The 19317-nt window shown below is 37.7% G+C and overlaps 1 protein-coding gene across 1 annotated transcript in view; it reads right to left on the bottom strand.

Annotated features, from left to right (window-relative positions):
• The window catches only part of gzl (godzilla E3 ubiquitin protein ligase), a 62650-nt gene extending 58135 nt beyond the window's left edge, over positions 1–4515 (bottom strand). The window contains exon 1 of the mRNA XM_083129971.1: positions 4266–4515. The gene's annotated coding sequence lies outside the window, so the exon portion shown is untranslated. The remainder of the gene's footprint in view (positions 1–4265) is intronic.
• Between the last annotated feature and the right edge of the window lie 14802 nt (positions 4516–19317).

The raw sequence follows: 19317 nt of genomic DNA, 5'->3' as shown, positions 1-19317 counted from the left end.
CTAAATTCTTTCATTGTTAGGTTAGGCATATCACGTTTATGGCTCTTACTGTTAGGGGCACGAGGAACAGTTTCTACATCCAGCCAGTCATGAGAACCTGTAATTGCCCCCCCCCCCCCTACATATCCCACTGCAAGCTGGGGAAAGAGAGGTCTGTGTGCTGGATGGTTGCAGGAGGGGGAGAACACTTAGAATTACAGTTATGGGAGCATTGCTTTACTTCTTCTCTTGGGAATAAAAAAAAACAGTAACAGTTTCATAGATCGGAGACACATTTCTTCAATTTTACACAAGAAACTACTTACGGAAATGAGTTTCTCCAAAGTTTATAACGTTCGTCGAGGAATTTTCTTTCATTGTGAAATATATTTGACTGGAAAATCATGTATTTTTTAAGAGAAATATCTCGCTGACGCACAATTGCCATTGCTTTCATTTGCTTGCCCTACGACAACCGGATGCTGCGCACGTTTGATGACGTAAGCCCCTGTCGGCTTTTTTTTTTATACTATGCTTGCCTAACACAACCAAACCTTACCTAACCTTATCGGAAATATATTTTTTACAGATCACATCTAACTTAAAACTCAACTGTAAAAAAACCACCTCCACTTGCAACATGAGGGGAAATTCATACTTTCTTACCCTATGTTTTTGCCACTCTGCCGATACTGAAATAAATGCATTGGGCTGGTGACCAACCGTACTCCCTCTAAAATTCTAACATCTATATTATCAATCTGCAGATTTCGATTTTTGAAGGTACCGGAAAGTCTTTTTAAAATGTGGAAACCACAAAGAAGCGAGATATGTACTATCAAAATGTAACAACGGCACGTCAAATTCCTCGCAATCTGCACCACTTTCGCCACTTATTTGAACAAATTTTCATCACACACAAGAAATCTTCGACAGAAATCATCGAAACATGTACAATGATAAGTGTACAACAATAACACGTAATTACTATTATCATGGAAAGTAACCATCCTAACGTCAAAGATGATGTTAAATTATTACTTTCACCTCTTTTAAAGCAATTTTCATTACCCACGATGTAAATCTTTAAAAAGAAAGGGAGATTGCTATAACCATGAAACCTAATTCCTCAAAATAAATGATACATGTACGTTAAAAGTATGCCGTTCCCACTCCGTGGTGGCAGGGGCAACATATGTCAAGTGGCAGATGATACAAATAGACTGTAATTTTTCGTATTTTGTACTATTTATGCTAAGATAACCAAACCTAACAAACAAAGGCATTCTGCTTTTCCGTCACAATGGGTCTCCCTTATCCCACAACACTACAACAACCTTGCGTTCAGACATCACACAAGGAATGCCTAAGTTATGTTAGGCTAACTAGGTTTAGTTTTATCAGCATAAATAATAAATTTGCAATGTATTTATGTTAATAAAACCAAACCCAACAGACCTAACAACATAGGCAATCCACGTCTGAACGAGAGGTTGCCATAGTGTTGTGCGATAAGCAGTTTCTGACATCATTCACATTGTGTGTGACGTCATAAATCATACCACATAAAATCACTAATTACTGACTTGTAACGCATTTACACGTGTTAAAAACAAAGACATACATTCATAAATCTTTCGGTAAAAATTTACTATCCTTCGGACACCTCTAATTTTTTTGTTTCGTCAATTTTTGACATTCGTACTTACGCATCTGCTTCGCGGAACATTCCTGAAGGTGTATCAACGTTGTTTTGATGAAATTTGAACTATGTTTCCTAACCTAACAGAACTAACCTAACCACGCACTAATGGTCCGTGGGGTTAGCGCCAATGGTTCGCAATTATTTCCAATTTCTAGATCCTGATACTAACATGACACCAAATTTTAACTATGTTTCCTAACCTATCCACACGCCAATGGTTCGTTGGGCTAGCTATTCTCCGTTGGAGAATTAATTTTCAACGAACAACATGAATTTCAGCTATGAAACATTCCCACATCACACAAAACACCTTCCCGATGTTCGACAATGCTACAGGAACTTATTACGGTAAGTAGTTTCTTCTGTAAAAATAAATAAATGTGTCCGAAGGATAGTAAACAAGTACCAATCTTTCCAACCCACTAAAAAGTTTCTGGTTTCTCGCAGGGGTACGGAGGGTTACATCACTAAATCCATACCTGTTGTGAAACTGTCACCCTTCGCTTTAATAAAACACCCCTAAATGATATCATTGTTTGGTTATGGCTCACGTTTAAGGATCCCTCTAGCCTCGCATGCAAATCTCTCATAAAGCTTGTAAAAAATCATTAAACATTTGATACCCTGGTAAAAGTTCGGGTATATCGGAGACTCATTTCTTCATTTTTACACTAGAAACTACTTATGGAAATGAGTTTCTGCAAGCTTTCCAACATTCGTTGCGGTATTTTCTTTCATCGTTGAATATATTTGACCGGGAAATCATGTATTTTTCAAGAGAAATAACTCACTGACTCACAATTGCCACTGCTTACGTGAACTGCATGCCGAGTATGTTTGATGACAAAAGCCCCTGTCAGTGTTTCCAACCCCTTTTTCTTCACTATGCTTGCCTAACCTTATCGGAAATGGTTCGTGGGGCTATCCATCGGCTACCCATGCATAATGTAAAATTTTCGGTAACAGTTTCATACATCGGAGACACATTTCTTTAATTTTACACAAGAAACTACTTACGGAAATGAGTTTCTCCAAGGTTTACAACCTTCGTCGATATATATTCTTCCTAAAAATTCATCGTACAATGCAGCAGAACAATAAATAATCACTTTTCATGTAATAATATTGCGCATTTTGTGAAAATCGACATCATCATGCCATTGTTTCCAAGATGTACCTGCAGATGGCTCTAGCGTCGGAAGTCACGCGATCTCGCTAGTGGAATCAGGGTTTCCAAACGCGCGATTTTTTTCGAGAAATGCACATTTTTCTTCTGAGAAACGTGCAGTTTTTTGTCGAGAAAGGAAAATTGTTTTTCGATTAATTTAGGGGTGAAATGGGTGCTAATGGAACCTAACCTCGTGTGAATGGTTCGTGGGGCTACCCATGGATGGTTTTTGGGGCTAACGTCAATGGTTTGTGGTGCTACCCGTGGATGGTTTTTGGGGCTAACGAACAATGTTTCATCGAAATGTACAATTTCCAGACGTGATCCCCGGTTTTTTACAACTTTCATGCACAATAGAGTTGGAAACATTGATATTCGAAAACAAAAGAAGCGTTACCATTCGCAAAGCAAGCGATATCGCACCGTGGCATGCTTTCCGTAGCATTAAGGAAAATGGTTTATTTTAGCAGAAAAAGTGTTTGTTTTCGTGCAAAAAGCATATTGGCACCTTCCACTATGTTCCGCAATACATAATTGGTAAGTACTAACCACGAGAAACACAAAATATCGGATTTAAATGTGTCTCCGATGTATGAAACTGTTAAATTTTCACCCGTGACAAATTTTTCGGTGAAGATGGTTGGAAACACTGCATACCCACAACCTGAGTCAAAATTTGCCTGCCATAATGTGTGTTACGGAAGCGAAGAAAGAAATAAAGAAAATACTCTGTTTTTTTGTGTAAAAAGCATAATGGCACCTTCCGCAATACACAATTGGTAAGTACGCAAAATATCCGATATACCGAACTTTTACCGATATCCTTACCCCCTTTAACCTTGAGAGGCACAGTAATAAGTGACCTTAACAACCTTGAGTTCATATGTCCTTGGTAATGATCAGTAATAGAAACTGGGAAAAGACAATGCTAAAAAGAAAATTCCTCATTTATGTGCAAGTTTGGTATAGAAAATAAAGTACAACTTCCAAATCCACGAAGTCAAAACTTCTGTGAAGGGAGAATGTTTTGGAAACACGCATTCTATTTCGTAGTTTTACGCAAAATAAGAAAGTGAATCAAATCTCAAAAACCTTGCCCATGCAAGAAAACAGTGTTTAACAAACACGGATAATTTTGTGACATCACATCCTTGTTATGGAATTCTCTTCGTCCAACAAAAATAGGCACAAATTTGATGACACTCGCGTCGCAACCAAACTTTAGACAGTTACGAGTCTTGAATATGTCTAGGTTACATAATACAAAATAAAAGGCAAGCTATAAAAATCAAACGTAAAATTTTCTTTAACTTTCCTCTTCATTTGTCTTACCTTTACGTACATTTGTTATAATATGTATACAATTTCTTAATGCTACGATTTTGAAATACTATTATTTTCCTCGTTACTTACCCAAACTTCATGATCCAGCTGATAACAAGAGACTGAGTTTCATAGGACAACACCGAATCTAGTTTCTAACATCAACAGTACACTCTCCAATTCATGAAACCGATACTTTTACGTCCTTTCACGGAACAAAATGCACTTAAACAACCAAACAACGAAGAACATTAAAAAAACATAAATTCAGTGAAGCTTGCCCAGATTTACCACACGTTAGACACCATTTTCTGTTCACGTGACTGATACAATGTTGCCATACGTTGACACAATTTCCTTCTGTGTATATGTCCCGTATACACCATGCGTGGAAACTAGCCATTTGACGCAGTGTGCTTCTTTATGCAGCATTTTTGTCCAGTGTGCTCGGCGGTAAAAGTAAAAAATGCTCGTTCGATGCTACTAGCCAGGAGGGGCACTGACGTACGCAGAGGGGAGCTGATGGGGCTACATATCTCCGAAATTTTGAGAAAATTAACATTTTTAAAAGAAAAAACAAAAATTCGGGAGAAACCAGAGTGGTACTGTACATGTAAGGAGCCCATCCCCCCCCCCCAATGCCATTTTTGAGAGTAGAAACTTCTAAATATACGAAATACCTTATTGTGCATTCCAATTTACAATGCAGCTATATAATGCGCTATATAATGCACCTTTACAATTCCAACAAAAAAATAGCCTAATGCCAGAAATTCTGAGATCGCAGATTGAGGACCATATACAGTGAGTGTACAAAGTGTTTGGACACCATTGATGGTACGTAAATAAGGTATCCGCTATGGGTTGTGGGTGCAGGTAGGCGAGTGGAATGAAAACTACATTATTGTACCTCATATACTTCTTTATCTGTTACAACAGGAAAATACAAAATATAAAAAATAAACCATCTATAAACAATAATAACGAAAATATTACATATTTTGAACACAAAAAGTCTTTGGACACTTGCCATTCTTATCCATATTTTCTGCAAAAAACACAAGCATTTCAAATGTGTTGGATTTCCTTTCGTATCAATCACTGCCCGGAGCCTGTCGGGTACAGATTTAACCAGATCTGCAGTAATCTGAGGTGAAATGGCGCTCCATTCTTCCTGCAATACTAATTTTAGGTCGGATTTGCTGGATATGTTTCTTTTTCTTATCTGTTTCTCTAATACACTCCATAAAATTTCTATGTGGTTCAGATCTGGCGATTGGGGAGGTGTGTGAAGTTGTTTTGGGGTGTTATATAACAGCCACAATTTTGCATTAAGGGCAATATGCTTAGGATCATTGTCCTGTTGAAACAAGTAATCATTACCCAAATTAATTTGAGCCACACTAGCGCTCAAATTATTCTTCAATATATATCAATGTACATGTACTGATGCATCGTCCCCTCTATGAAATGCAACTTGCCGACTCCAGGAGCACTCATACAACACCATACTAAGAGTGAACTGCCACCGTGTTTGACAGCTGGGATTAAGTTTCGGGACTCCCAACTCTGTATTTCTTTGCTGCCATAGAGTAGAGGCGGCAAATGTGGAATACCGTTTTTGTTTTGAACTATAATTACTTTATTTGTGCACATTTTGATATGAAAATTCAACAAAAAAATACAATACACATTTCTTATTCAAAAAAACACTCAGAATATTTGAAATAATTAATGTGCTTTTGAAGAAAAAAACATTAGTGAATAAAGTGCGAAATGTCAACAAAATGAAAGTGGGGGGTAATGTGGAATACAGTATTCCACATTACCCTCATAATTAGAGATTTCACAACATTGACGCTTAGCCTTATTGTTCTGCTCATTTATGTTAATTCGACATTTGTTATGCAGTTAAATGAAAAACTACAAATTTACTTGCAAAAATCGCAAATAAACACATCTCCCTCTGATGCACTACAGAGCCCACAATTCACACAATAAACACTGGATCCACTTACTGCCTGGAACATCAGTCGACCAATTCTCTCCACAGAACAAGCACTCAGTGTCTGGGTTCCTCGGACCTACATTTTCACCAATCACACTACAATGATCAGAGGTGATTCCATCACTTTCAATGGTCGATTCACTTGTTGTACTTGCAATGTCTTCCTGCTTCTTGCCACGCTTTCTGATTCATGAAAAGAGTGTTGTAGAGAATGTTTAATGTTTATAAGGTGTTCCTGTGAGTACAGTTGACGAAGTGGTTCTGCTTCCCCTCTTGGATTGTGCATTACTTGTAGTTGGAACTGGAGATATATCCCATGGTGTTACTGCATGGTTGGGTTGAGTTGATCGGCGAGTGTAGACAGCATTTGTAGACTTTTCACTTGGTGAAGTTGTTTCCTGTACAGGCGGTGTGGGATTTTCAGTTGGCGAAGATGTGGATGGTTGTGGATTAACACTATCAGGAGGTAGAGAGACGTCATTACTGGCTGTGTTGGTAGCTCCAATGAAATCACTATCCCTAAAAACGTTTGGATTCAGGGGATGAATCCCTGTGCATTTGAATCCATTAACAGCAATCTCGCCCGACTGAGCACGTAGGTAAGCTCTGGAAAAGAGTTCTCCTACGTCAAAATGAGTTGCTCTTCTCCCATGGTTACGGAGAAACAATCTCAACTCCTCGTTGTAATCTCTCTTCAGAGGGCCCAAGAATGTTCTATCCAGTAGCGAAGCGTAGTCTTACGAAGGAGGCAAGCAATGTTTCAGTACAACAAAACATGTAGTACAATGACATGCCGAGGGGAAAGATTCAAGGTTTATAGCCTCATTTACCCAGTCGCTGGATTTGTCAAAATATCGTAATAAAGTGACTGTACTAAAAATAAACCATATGATCCGCAAACGTCACATTTACTTTTTAAAAAAAATCCAGGTAACGTTATTCATATGATATTAAACGTTTTGCATATGCGAACTTTCCGCATACGACTAAAGGGAGACGGAATTTCTTACTTACTTATTAGTACCTTTATTTGTTCATTATTATTTAATATGGTCAAACGGTGACCAAACCGATTTAGATTAAAAAAATGGGAATCGTTTGTTTATTTTACGCTGCATGATGTAATTTAGTATTTTTGGGCACCCTAAAAACTGCATTGGAGTAACTTAAACACTAAATAAAAAGTTAAACACAAACAATAAAAAATTCATTTCAAAGCAAAGAAACACATGCATAGACGATGTACTCACCACAATAAATTTCAAACTCTTGGTGTTGGTCGACCCCCTTCCACGATTTTCATTTTAACACTTATCTCTCTCGAGCTAAACGAAGCAATTTTCAATTGCTCAATAATACACCCGCACTTCACATCAACCGTTCCTAAATACGTGTTCATTCCGATAAATTCACAGCACAAAACACGAAGCAACAAACACTCACACTATCCCACGCGCTTTCCAGAACTGCAAATACAAATATCCACACAAGATCACTTTGAAAATCTCTGAAACAACAGAAAGTGATACCAACCTATTTCCTTAATTTTATCCGTCACAAAGGAAAGATATATCAGTTTGGAGATAAAAATTACGCGGAGGAATCAGAATCATTTCAGCAGAACGAGTATGTACATTAATATTTAAGTAATAAAGTGTCATTCAATGGCGTGCCCGGGGCGAAGGGGGGGGGTGGATGGTAGACATAACCCCCTTTTGGCCCAGTATATCTAAGAAAAAACGTCAAAGGAAGGAAAAGATGACAAAATGGGGACCGTAAAAAGACCCTGGGAACACCACTTGCGTCATAATAATAGAACTTAAAACATATTCGGGCCTCCCCGATGGCACAGTGGTAGTGTCGTTGCCTTGTAATCAAGGGGTTCCGGGTTCGATACCCGGTGCAGGCACAAGTGTTTCAGATCCCATTTTAAACTGTAGGTCCAGTCCCGATTAGCCTTCTTCTTCTTCTTTTCTGGCACTACAGCCCATCACAGGCCTTGGCCTCCTTCAAAATCTTCCGCCATCCATCTCTATCCAGCGCCTTCCTTCTCCAACTCCTAACTCCCAGCATACTTAGGTCCTCTTCTACCGAATCAACCCACCTTAAAGGTGGTCTTCCTACTTTTCTCCTGCCCTCCATATGCATAAACGTTATCTTTTTGCACATCGAGTTATCTGGCATTCGGTATATATGTCCTAGCCACCTTAACCTTATTAGTTTAATTTCCTTCACAATATCTATATCTTGGTAGAGTTGATATAGTTCATTATTGTATCTTCTTCTCCAAAATCCGTTTTCACATATAGGACCATAGATCCTGTGCAGGATCTTCCTTTCAAAACTTCCGATCATTGTCTCAGCATTCTTAGTTATAATCCATGATTCACATCCATACATTAAAATAGGTCTTATTAACGTTTTGTATAGCTTAAAGTAGTGGTACTCATGCTACGGACAGTGCCGGAAAGGAAGAGCCCCCCTGTAGCAGCTTTGCTTATACTTAAAACTTGCTCAACATGCCTACATGAGCTTTTTGCTCTAGTGTGGAACCCCCTCTAATCCAAGATTTTTGTAAAAATGCTCTCAAGAATTTTTCAGAAACGAAGAGCTTCCTCAGATTGATTTGTTTATACTTACAAAAGTTGCATCAGCCAGATTTTTGTATATAAACTTGTCAATTTTTGGCTATACCAGAAATTAAGCTTATAGTATGTTTTTCTGTCAAAATCCCAGGAATCTTGAATTGATATCTATTGGGTTCTGAGACCGAGTGGAGCGTGGTGCATTGCCTTGTAATCAGGAGGTTTTCGGGTTTGAGTCCTCATAAAATCTGATGGCAAAATGTTAATATTGTAGTTTTGTAAACAAGGGGCTCCGGGTTCGAGTCCTGAGAGATGTGGCATTCCATACGTGAGATTTTGAGCTAGTTGATAGCCCCCAGATCTTAAATTTGGTAAAAAAATGTTATACAACAGAGCAAAATTATTCTCTATTAAGAATCACCATAGTTTTGTTATCTGGGTAACAACAATACGGGGCAAAACTGCATAATCAATACAATAGAATGGAGGTCAAGTAAACATTGCATGTTTTTCCAATCTTTTGATCACTCCCATGTTTCGGCCAACAATAAATTATTGCATGCCCCGGGAGTTGTATGCCAACAGATATAATCTATACTACGTCTTTTCAGAGAGTTATTTATTATTAAAGAGAAATTGCCTTCTTTCTGTATGCCTGAGTGATTATATCTGCTGATATTACCTGTATTGTGCCTTTTCCGAGGGAAATTACATGTCATTTGTCATGGAACTCAAAGAGAAATTCTTATCTACACTATGCACCCTTTCAGGGACTATTCATCATATTGAGGAAATTTCTTCATGGATATTGTCATGCAAACCGAATAGCAGGTTTGATCTTGTTGTACACAAGTCTGTAACTTACAGAATTACAATATTTTTGTATTTCAGCTTTTGGCAAATGTATTGTATTTTGGGTAAGTATCTGCTACGAACAGACGTGGTATAAAATGGGTAGGTAATATATTTTCTGACGGTAAAGTATTGTTTTATATCCAAAGGGGCTTTGTGTTTGAATTGTATTTCTAGTTCGAGTTGCTGTTTTAAGTCCATTTTATGCACAGTAAGGCTAATCGGGACTGGCCCTACAGTTTTAAAGTGGGATCCGAACCACTTGTGCCTCCACCGGGTATCGAACCCGGGACCCCTTGATTACAAGGCAATGACGCTACCACTGCGCCATGGGGGAAGCCCTGAATCGTGCTTCTAGAATTGCTCTGTGACTCTTTCATTTCTTACATCATAAACATATGATTTTTCTCCTATGAGAATAACGCTACATATGGTGTCATCTGGTAAAGCCTCGTGAAATTCACAGATAATTTTAATGTTTGTTCTGTCATTAACCACAACTTGTTTTCTTTTTGAAGTGTTGATGACAAACATGGGCCTCCGTGCTTTGAATTCATCTGGTGCGTAATACAGGTCAGTACTGCCTGTAGTGACTCTTTTGAAAGCCGAAAAAGCTTCATATAATTTGAGAAAATCATCCTTGGAAATGTCTAAATTGTAATTTTCTCTAGGAAAAACCTCATTTCTACCATTTTTAAGATATATGTTCTTGATGTTGCAGTTATCAAATCTACTTGAATTTTTTTCCTGATTGTTGTGTCTCCCAGTCTGAAACAGTACTACTACAAAATCGGGCATGTCAAATTGAATGCTGGAGAATGAATTTGTAGCATCAAATTCATAATAGGTACCAGTGGCAACCTTCTGTACGCATTGATATGTGTAAAATTGCAGAGGAATCTGTGGATTTTTTATTATATCTGCTTTGTATTTAAGAGCGTAACTGGCTTCATATTCAACAACCGGGATTCTTAACTCCATAGTCTGAATAATGCATTTGCCTGCATCAGGTAGGGTATTAGGCAGAGCTTCTCCTGTAGAGTTTAATGTGCTGTACCTCATCAATGCATTGTTATCATTTGCAGCTCTTCTAAATGTAATTCTTAACCCGCCCTTCCACATAATATCTTTGTAATCCGAGAAGAATCCTGGCAACAGGCGCATGGGGAACAGCACTGTGTGGTTCTTGGTTAATATCTTATTACCAGCCTCAAATCCGCCTATTTTGTAGTAAGAAGCTTCGGTTTTGGATAATTTTAATGTGGCCAAAGCCGTGGAGGTAATGCCGGGATAATCTATTCTGTTTATAACAACGCCATGCTTTCTGATCTCAATTTCAGAGAACAGATGCGGCACAAAATTGTCCACCAATCTTATATTCGAATTTGCGGGGTAATCTGTTCCATCGAGCTTTACAACATCAAATTTGATGTATAGATCTGCTCTGTGGGGGTGTATAAAGCCGTCCCCTACATCAAGATCAACCTCTATTTCCGTGTTGGGTTGATTTAAATTTGCAAATGTCCTCCTGTTTGGAGGGAATGATTGTAGCTCATAACTCTCAATATTTTCCATTGTATGTATTTTTATTTAAATATTAATCTCTATGATTGCAGTTGTTGTGGCTCCAGCAAAATCAACTAATTCTTCTTTTTCATTAGTGACCATCAATTCAATGTAATCTATTCTATTATGGCACACAGGAAAATATAATGTTGGGGATGGATTGTATATGATGGGCTCCATGAATTCGGAATTAGGTTTGAATGTTGCAATGATGCCGGTTTGTTTGTGAGTGCCTATGCCATTTGATTTGGTGATCATACCCTCGGCCACATTACAGTGAATATTCAGAGTCTCTATGGCTAAGAATTTAGGTATATTAATAGCAGTGTGTTTGATGGCCGGTTCAAGTTTTGTGTTGTTCTCAAATCCTAACAGCTCTCCTATAGTACCCAGATCCACTGTCTCTGTAGCAGATACAATCTCTACTCTGTGAGTGACAGAATTTTGACTTAACACTACACCTCTGGGTAATTGAGCATTTAGAGTGGACAGATTATATTGCCCTGGAGTGATGACAATTTTTTGATCCCCTACTGCAATTGTATTGTTGTGGTGTGTAATATTAGGTATCAAGTACATGCCGTAAAATGCCCTGAGAGCTATTGTTTTGGGATACACTATGTCATCATGCAATTTGAGTTTCAATATTGAATTTTGGCTGGTGAGATGAAATACCCCCATGATGTTTTAAATACCACAAGGCCTTTTGAAAATTTTCAATTGATGGTTTATTTATTTGAGACATATATCTGAGAACAGATAAACACAAATGTCCACAATTAACATCTTTGAAGTTTTGAACACGGGCATTATTGTAATAAAGATTGGGTGATTTTAGATATTTTACTAAATTTTCAGGTGGAACACCTCCAACACCTCCAAATGAATCAAACACAAATGCCTTATTGTTTAAATATTTAAGATAACAGATCCAGTGAGTGCCCTGATTTTTGTACTCATCCAAATTAACAATGCCACACTCTTTGTTGAGTGGTTGTTCTGGTAAAGAATCAGACATGTACACACCTCTAAAATATTTGATGCCCAGTGGCTTGATTAAAGCTTCAATATCTTGGTTTGTAAGCGGCTCTTGTTTTTTTTAAACTTACTCATGGCTCTCTTAACACCTTTGCCTTTTTTCTCCATGGCCAGGTTATGGCGCCTCTGCTCATCTAATTCTGCCCTATTTTTCTTGGCATCTATTACTGTTTTTGCTATGGCAGCTGATCCCCCAGCCAAGCTCCCAACAGCCCCGAGAGCAGCTAAGATGGCAGGGATAGTAAATATGAAACCACCTACATGTGATTTTTTTCTTGATTGCTGTAATTTTTTTAATTGGGGGGTGCTAAGCAACAATTTCATACCATGGCCCTTTGCAAGACAAGAGCTTTTTTTCTTGCGCTGCTTTTTGGTCAAGAGACTGTCAATAGTTTTAAGAGATTTGAGACCTGCATAAGGTATTTGATACATAACACCCTTGGCCTTCATTGTAGGTTTATTATATACATATTCACAGCCCCCACCCCAGTTTTTGTTTGGTACTCATAGCTATGGTGGTTCCCAATGCTGCTATTTTTTCACTCAAAGAAGCATCTTTGCTTACAAATCTACCAAATGCAGCCTCTTCTAATTTCTTGTCTGCAACATGTCTCTTGTCAAGATCAGTATGTGTGTTGTATGCTATGTCATGGTCTCTACAAGCAGCATCTAGGGGATTAACACCAGGATCACCTCTGTTTAATCTATGGTCCAATTTTGTGCCTGGGCCACAATACTGATAGCCTGGAATGTGTAGTTCAAATGGCAGCTTGTTTATAATGTCATTAACCAACCCCCGACCCTCAGAAATATTCCAAAATTTAGGTGGTAGAGTATTAATAATTTTTATGAGATATCCAATCCCCTTAGGGTCATTTACTATAAAATTAGACAATTTTGTGCTTATCATGTCCATAATTCCAACCTTTTCATTGTAAAAATTGTGGTTCCCAGCATTTTCCTCCCCAGCTATCACCAGCAACCTATCTACAAGTTTCCTGACATCATCAACCCACACAAATTCTTTGGGCAGGGTGTTGTATTGTTTGATTCCACTACCTGTCTTGATCTGTGACCATATGGGCTTAATTAAATTATTGTATTTTGCCCCACTGCTCGACTTGACTCTTTTTTGTGTGGGATCATTGTTCTGGTATAGAGCATCTGATTTTATTAATATTTCCTTGTAATCCTCATAATCTTGATCTGTATAGCTGCCAGGCCTTTTCCTAGTTATCAGTTCCCACAATCCAGGTGTTCCGGTGTACTTAACAAAAGCACCTTTTTCTCCGAGACGAGATTCTGAATAAACAATTATATCATCCCCCATAAATGTTACTCTGAAATTGCCAATTCTATGAATGATGCTCCCATCAAGCTCTGTGTCAGCATATAAGCCAAACACCTCATCTTTGTTGTCTTTAGGTGTAGTTAAATATTTTTGAGCAAGACGACCCAATTCAATAGGATCCTGACTAGCTTCAATTCTTCTAGGAGCAACAGGACTAGGTGTATGAATACTGGAAAGTGGGGTGAATGGATAATCTAATATGTTCCTAGCAGCTACAGGTACAAGCTCTGTGATCAAATCTTGATTCTGCTCTGTAACAGTTTTGATATTCTTACCTAAATTATTAATAGCATCAATTACAGGCTGTTCTGTTTGTTTGTGTTTTTCATAAATTCCACGGTTCTCTGATTTCCATCCCTTAAATCTTTTTACAAGATAATCTCTTAACTTAAGATCATCAATGACTGGTCGTTTCATGGTTATTTATATATGTTTCAACGTCTAGAAAATCGTTGATTTTATTTCTGTATTTGCCGCTACTGGGTGTTCTTGTCATATCAATTGTGACAAACCCATAACTGTCCTGGTTCCAGCACCTACTGCAAAACTTGGAGAAGTTATTGTAGCTCAAGTCCCCACCTACATATTCATCATGTATGTGTTTGAGGTTGGTATGATCTTGATGAAACACACATATAAAATTGCTGTTGTCTCGGATCAGCTGCTTCGGTATTTTAGAAAAAGTCTGTGCCAGGTAGAAGCAATCAATATTTTTGTGCCGCCCCTGTGTAAAGAAATTTCTAACCTTGTTTTGATTATCCAGTATAATGTCATCAAACACAACAACAGAATTATCGAGACATTCATGAAGTGGCTTAACATCTGGTTCAAAAGTGGCAATATCCAATCCATCATATAGCTTCATCAGCTGCTGATATTTTAATTGTTCCAAGCTCTTAGAGAAGACATACAAGTGCCTTTTTTTCCAGTCTAACCAGTTGGGTGCCAATAAAAAATTATCAACCATTAGTGTAGTTTTACCACAAGCAGATGGCCCAACAATAAGACATCTAATATTATCAGGCAGCAAGTTGCCATTTCTCTTATTCTGTTGTTCAGGTTCTGGCAGCCTTTTTATAACATCCCAGGTGCTCATATTATTATTTTGTCTGCATCGATCCAGCTGTTTTCCGGATGATTGACAAGTAACTTGTTGCCTTTTCTGCGGATGATTTTTTCTATGAGATATGTGTCAGGCTGTTTAGTTTTGCTGAGCTCTTGTTCATAGAACCTGCCTTTGAGAATTTCTCCTCGGTGATCCTTTATTATATATGTGTTAAGGGTCCCAGGTTTAACTTGAACCACTGTAAATAATTCAGTGCTCCAGTTTCTTGTAAAGCCTCTCTTGAATAAGTGCTTATATTTGCTTATTCTTACTTGATCCCCCACCCTGTATTTGGCCCTTCTTGTTGTTGGCTGGTATCTAGGATAATAAACAGTCCTGATCAATTTTTGCTCATCAGATGAAGTTACTTCAGAGGGTTTCATGTTGATTGTGGAATGGACCGAGTTGTTATATTTATGTAGAAGTTCTGGAAGAATATTAAGCCATTTATAATTACCTTGCAGTGTAAATTGTTTATACATAAGATTTTTTAAGGTTCTGTTGAATCTCTCTACAATTGAGGCCTTGAGATCACTGTAACTCGAGTAATGTTTTATTGCCTGGCTTTTAATAAATTGTTGAAACACTGAATTATAAAATTCTTTGCCATTATCTGTTTGCAAATAGCGCGGTGATCTTCCACTCTGATTGATGATTGTCCTGAAGGCTTCTGTAACACATTTTCCAGTTTTGGATTTGAGTGGCACAGCCCAGGCAAATTTTGAAAATGTGTCTATTACAGTAAGTAGATACTTGTAGCCCTTGTTGATTTTGTCTAAGTTTTTCAACTGTCCAGTTGCCATTTCAATCAAGTCGCTCTGCCATAAATCATCTATGCCCTTTGTGACTACTGGCAGTCTCTTATAATTATGTCTGGCTTGTCTGTGTAATTCATCAACAATAATTTGTCTAGACATGGTATGAAAACAAGAATATTGCAACTATGGGGTGTTCAGCAGCTGAGACTGCAGGATTTTCTAAATATAATTTATCCCCTATTTGTATTTTAAATTCCAAAGTGCCATCATCTTCAGCATAGGCTGTTTCTAATGTATTGGGATCTGTAAAATCCTCCAATTCTACACTGGTGATTTTTGGTTTGTTCTCAGCATTTGTTATTGATAAGGTAGGGTAGTGGTGTGCCTGTGGCTGATGCCAATATTTGATCTTGATTGGTCTCAGTGTGCCCCCAACAAAAAACTGGTAATAAAATTGTGCAGGGGACAGCATATATATTTTGCCACCTGGTGTAAATGGTGAGTCATATTCTTTGTTGGGGATGCTGTACAATTCAAGAATTACTGTATGTTTTGGATTCTCGATTATGCCTGTTATTTCCTTTTCTGCTGTAAGCAATCTGCTTGTTACAGATTCAAGGTGCTCATTAATGGTTCTAACAACATCATCGTGGCCTGGCTTGATTTTTATGTCCACAATAAGTTTTTTGTATTGTTGCACAATCTCTTGAAGCTGGGTGGCAAAAACAGACAGGGCATTTGCTTGATTGGATTCCATGGTCCCTAGCTGTTGCTTGATATTAGCTACAATTTGCTGTAGATTTTCAACAACTGCTAATTTTGAATTTTGAGCAGTAAGATCATGGACCTGTCTTCTGATATCCTCAAACAGGGCATGCAGTTCATTAATATGTTGATTGGTTGGTAGAGTGGCCACTGTCTGAGTGAGTTGTTTGATCTCTGTCTGGATATTCTTGATATCTTCTGATTTCAATATCCTATTCACAGCTCTCTTAATATTTTTAAGTTCCTGTGATGTAGGAAGATTTGATACTGTATTTTGCAAAGATTCAAGTGCCAACTTTACATTGTTTAATTCAGAAGCATCGGCCACATTTTGCATAGCATTTTGGAGCAGGGCTATATCTGCCTGAGAGGGTGTGGATTGTTGTAAAATTTCAAGCTTTGTTTGGATATCATCGATCAAGTGATGAAAATGAGATAGCTCAGATTCAGTATTGAGGTTTTCAAGCTTTGTGATTTGTTGCTGGACACTGACAAGTGTGTCTACAATACCGGGCAGGCGAGTTTCTTGTACATTTGCCAAATCACTTTGCACTGCTGCTATTGTACCCTCAAGATGGGTTATGGTACTTTGAATTTTTCCAAAATCTTCATATGTTTCAAGTTGCAGCTTAATATTTGCTACACTCCGAGTTATTGCATTCAAAGCATCAGAAGATGGCAAATTGTTCATAAAATTTTCAAGTGTCTCAATTTTTTCTTTAACCTCGGCTATGGCATTGTTCAAGGGGTCCAGATTAGGTATTTGGAGTGATTGAATCTGTTCTTTTAGAGTAGAAATAACTAGATCAAAATCTTCTTGTGATTTTATGCTTTTGACAATTGTTTGGAGCTGTGTCTGGACATTATTAATCTGCTTTTCCAATTGCTGTTTCAATTGCTCGGAGTTGGTAGCCTGGGTTTTAAATTTGGTTTGAAGAGCTGCTACAGCTTCTTCTAAACTTTGAAAATTATCTAATGTTGCCAGATCAGTATATTTCTGAAGCAACAATTTGAGTTCGGAATCAATTTTAAGAAGAGGGTCCATGCATTGTGATTGTAAATTTGTAATTTCCAATTGAAGACTGGCATTGAGTGTGGTTTGTAAAGCTTGTAAATCACTTCTTAATTTCTTGACTCTGACATCAAGCATCAGAATCTCATCACCGTGATCTTCATGTCTTGTATGGCCAAATATATCATTAGGCATTTTTGTTTATAGGTTATTTATTATAGAGTATCTGATTCTTAATTCTATAAAAAAGGGTATAAGCTTGTCATATGATCCGGGGACCTCAATATATAAGCAGTCACCAGCAGAAACAGTATAAACAGTGCCAGAAACCATGTTTGAGTGCTTAATTCTATAAATATTTCTCCCTACTGAAATCTTGACATCACCCTCAGGGGTTGTAATAAATTGCAATTGCCCACCTACAGGTAATTGGTAATGATTTAAATTATTGTTAAATATGTACAATATTTTGCCTGTTTCATCATCATTATCTGTAAATATGCTGTTCAGATGAATAATTAACAAGCCACTCAGTTTAGACAGCATATCAGGAGAGGGTTGCGGTGTTGGCAGCTCCATAATAGCCTGTTTTTTGAACCCAAATAAGTTCATAGGCATGTTTATTTATTTCAAATCATGCTCTGTAATTGGGCATTGATTACCACTTTTCAAATCACAATGACCCCATGGTAGAGTATGTATGCCACATGATAAAATGCATCTCTTATCATCATGTGGGTCCAGGGCCACTTTTGTTACAATATTGCTAGTCAATAAGTGATTCTCACTCTGAATTCTATTTTCTGATGTTCTAATTGAATTCTGTGATTTGATGCAATTTTTATAATCTTCAAATACAAGCTCTTTTTCCACAGTAACTCTGCCAATGCCCTTGGCTTTTTTGACAACAGCACTACATGTTTTAAAACTGTACATCTTGGCACTTAACCCAGCAAATTCCACAATAACATCACCAAGTGTCTCATCTTTTAACTTGCCAGGCACCTTTTTGTTGTGGTGTTGTTGAATCTTTGTATGTTCACTGGTATCAAAGTATTGAAACAATTCAGGCTGTAACATATCTTGATAAACATCTTCTGTTTGAATATCAAGAATAAAACTATCCGTGTCCATGTACAATAATTTTACACGATCACCATAAAAAGGTTTCAGCACATCATAATACAATATTAACATATGTAATTTGGACAATTCCAATATCACAGCCCCTACATAAATAGGTTTATCAAATTTGATCTTTGTTTTCATCATGTTGAAAAGTGCCATGTGCTCATCATAAATTCTTCTATAATTGAAGTTGGGCTTTGCAACCAATTTTTTGCTCCGGCTGGGGTCAGTAATTATTTTAACATCGGTATGTTTCCTGACATTTTCAATTGTTTTGCCATACACTGAATTCACCATCAATTTAAACAAGCTCTTATCAAATTGACTCTTTGCAGATGTTCGAAGCTCCGTGTTTGTATCAATATATGGTTTCAACCATCTTGAGTGCCTGAACCTCAAAACTTTGCCAACTTTGGTTACTTGAACACCATGTTTCATCAGGAACTGGAGGTTTTTGTAATATGTCACATATCCCTGTTTCGGCTCCAGGGTCATCATGAGCTTCTTCTGTTTAGAGCCAGGTGAGCACTGAACCTCGGGAATTGGGGGCAGATCAGAAAATTTATTGTGCAAATCATCAGGAATTATCAGATCAACCTCTAAGAAGAGGCCATGTTCACTGTCATCAAAATTCTGAAGATCTTCAATATTGAAATTTTCAACCCATTCAAGCCCTGCATATGGCAGTTTATCCATCATGGCGTGACCATAGAGGTTGTTTGCATCCACATAAAGTATATAATTTGATGGCCGTGCTGGATCATAATCAGGCATATGCTTGTTATTTGCTCTGGCATATCTCTGGGAACATTGCACCATCCCTCCTCTTATACATTGCTCCATAAACAGATACATATCTTGATCGTGGATCAGATCCAATGGCTTTTTGGTATTGAAAAACATTGCAGACCATGCTAGGCCCGGGGCACTGTAAAAATACACTGGGTCCAGTCCATAATTTTGCATGGAAGATT

Source organism: Lepisma saccharinum, chromosome 10, assembly GCF_977018435.1.
Source record: "Lepisma saccharinum chromosome 10, izLepSacc3.1, whole genome shotgun sequence".
In the NCBI taxonomy this organism is placed as follows: Eukaryota; Metazoa; Arthropoda; class Insecta; order Zygentoma; family Lepismatidae; genus Lepisma; species Lepisma saccharinum.
The sequence above is the reverse complement of the archived record's forward strand: the minus strand, read 5'-3'. Positions and strand labels throughout refer to the sequence as shown.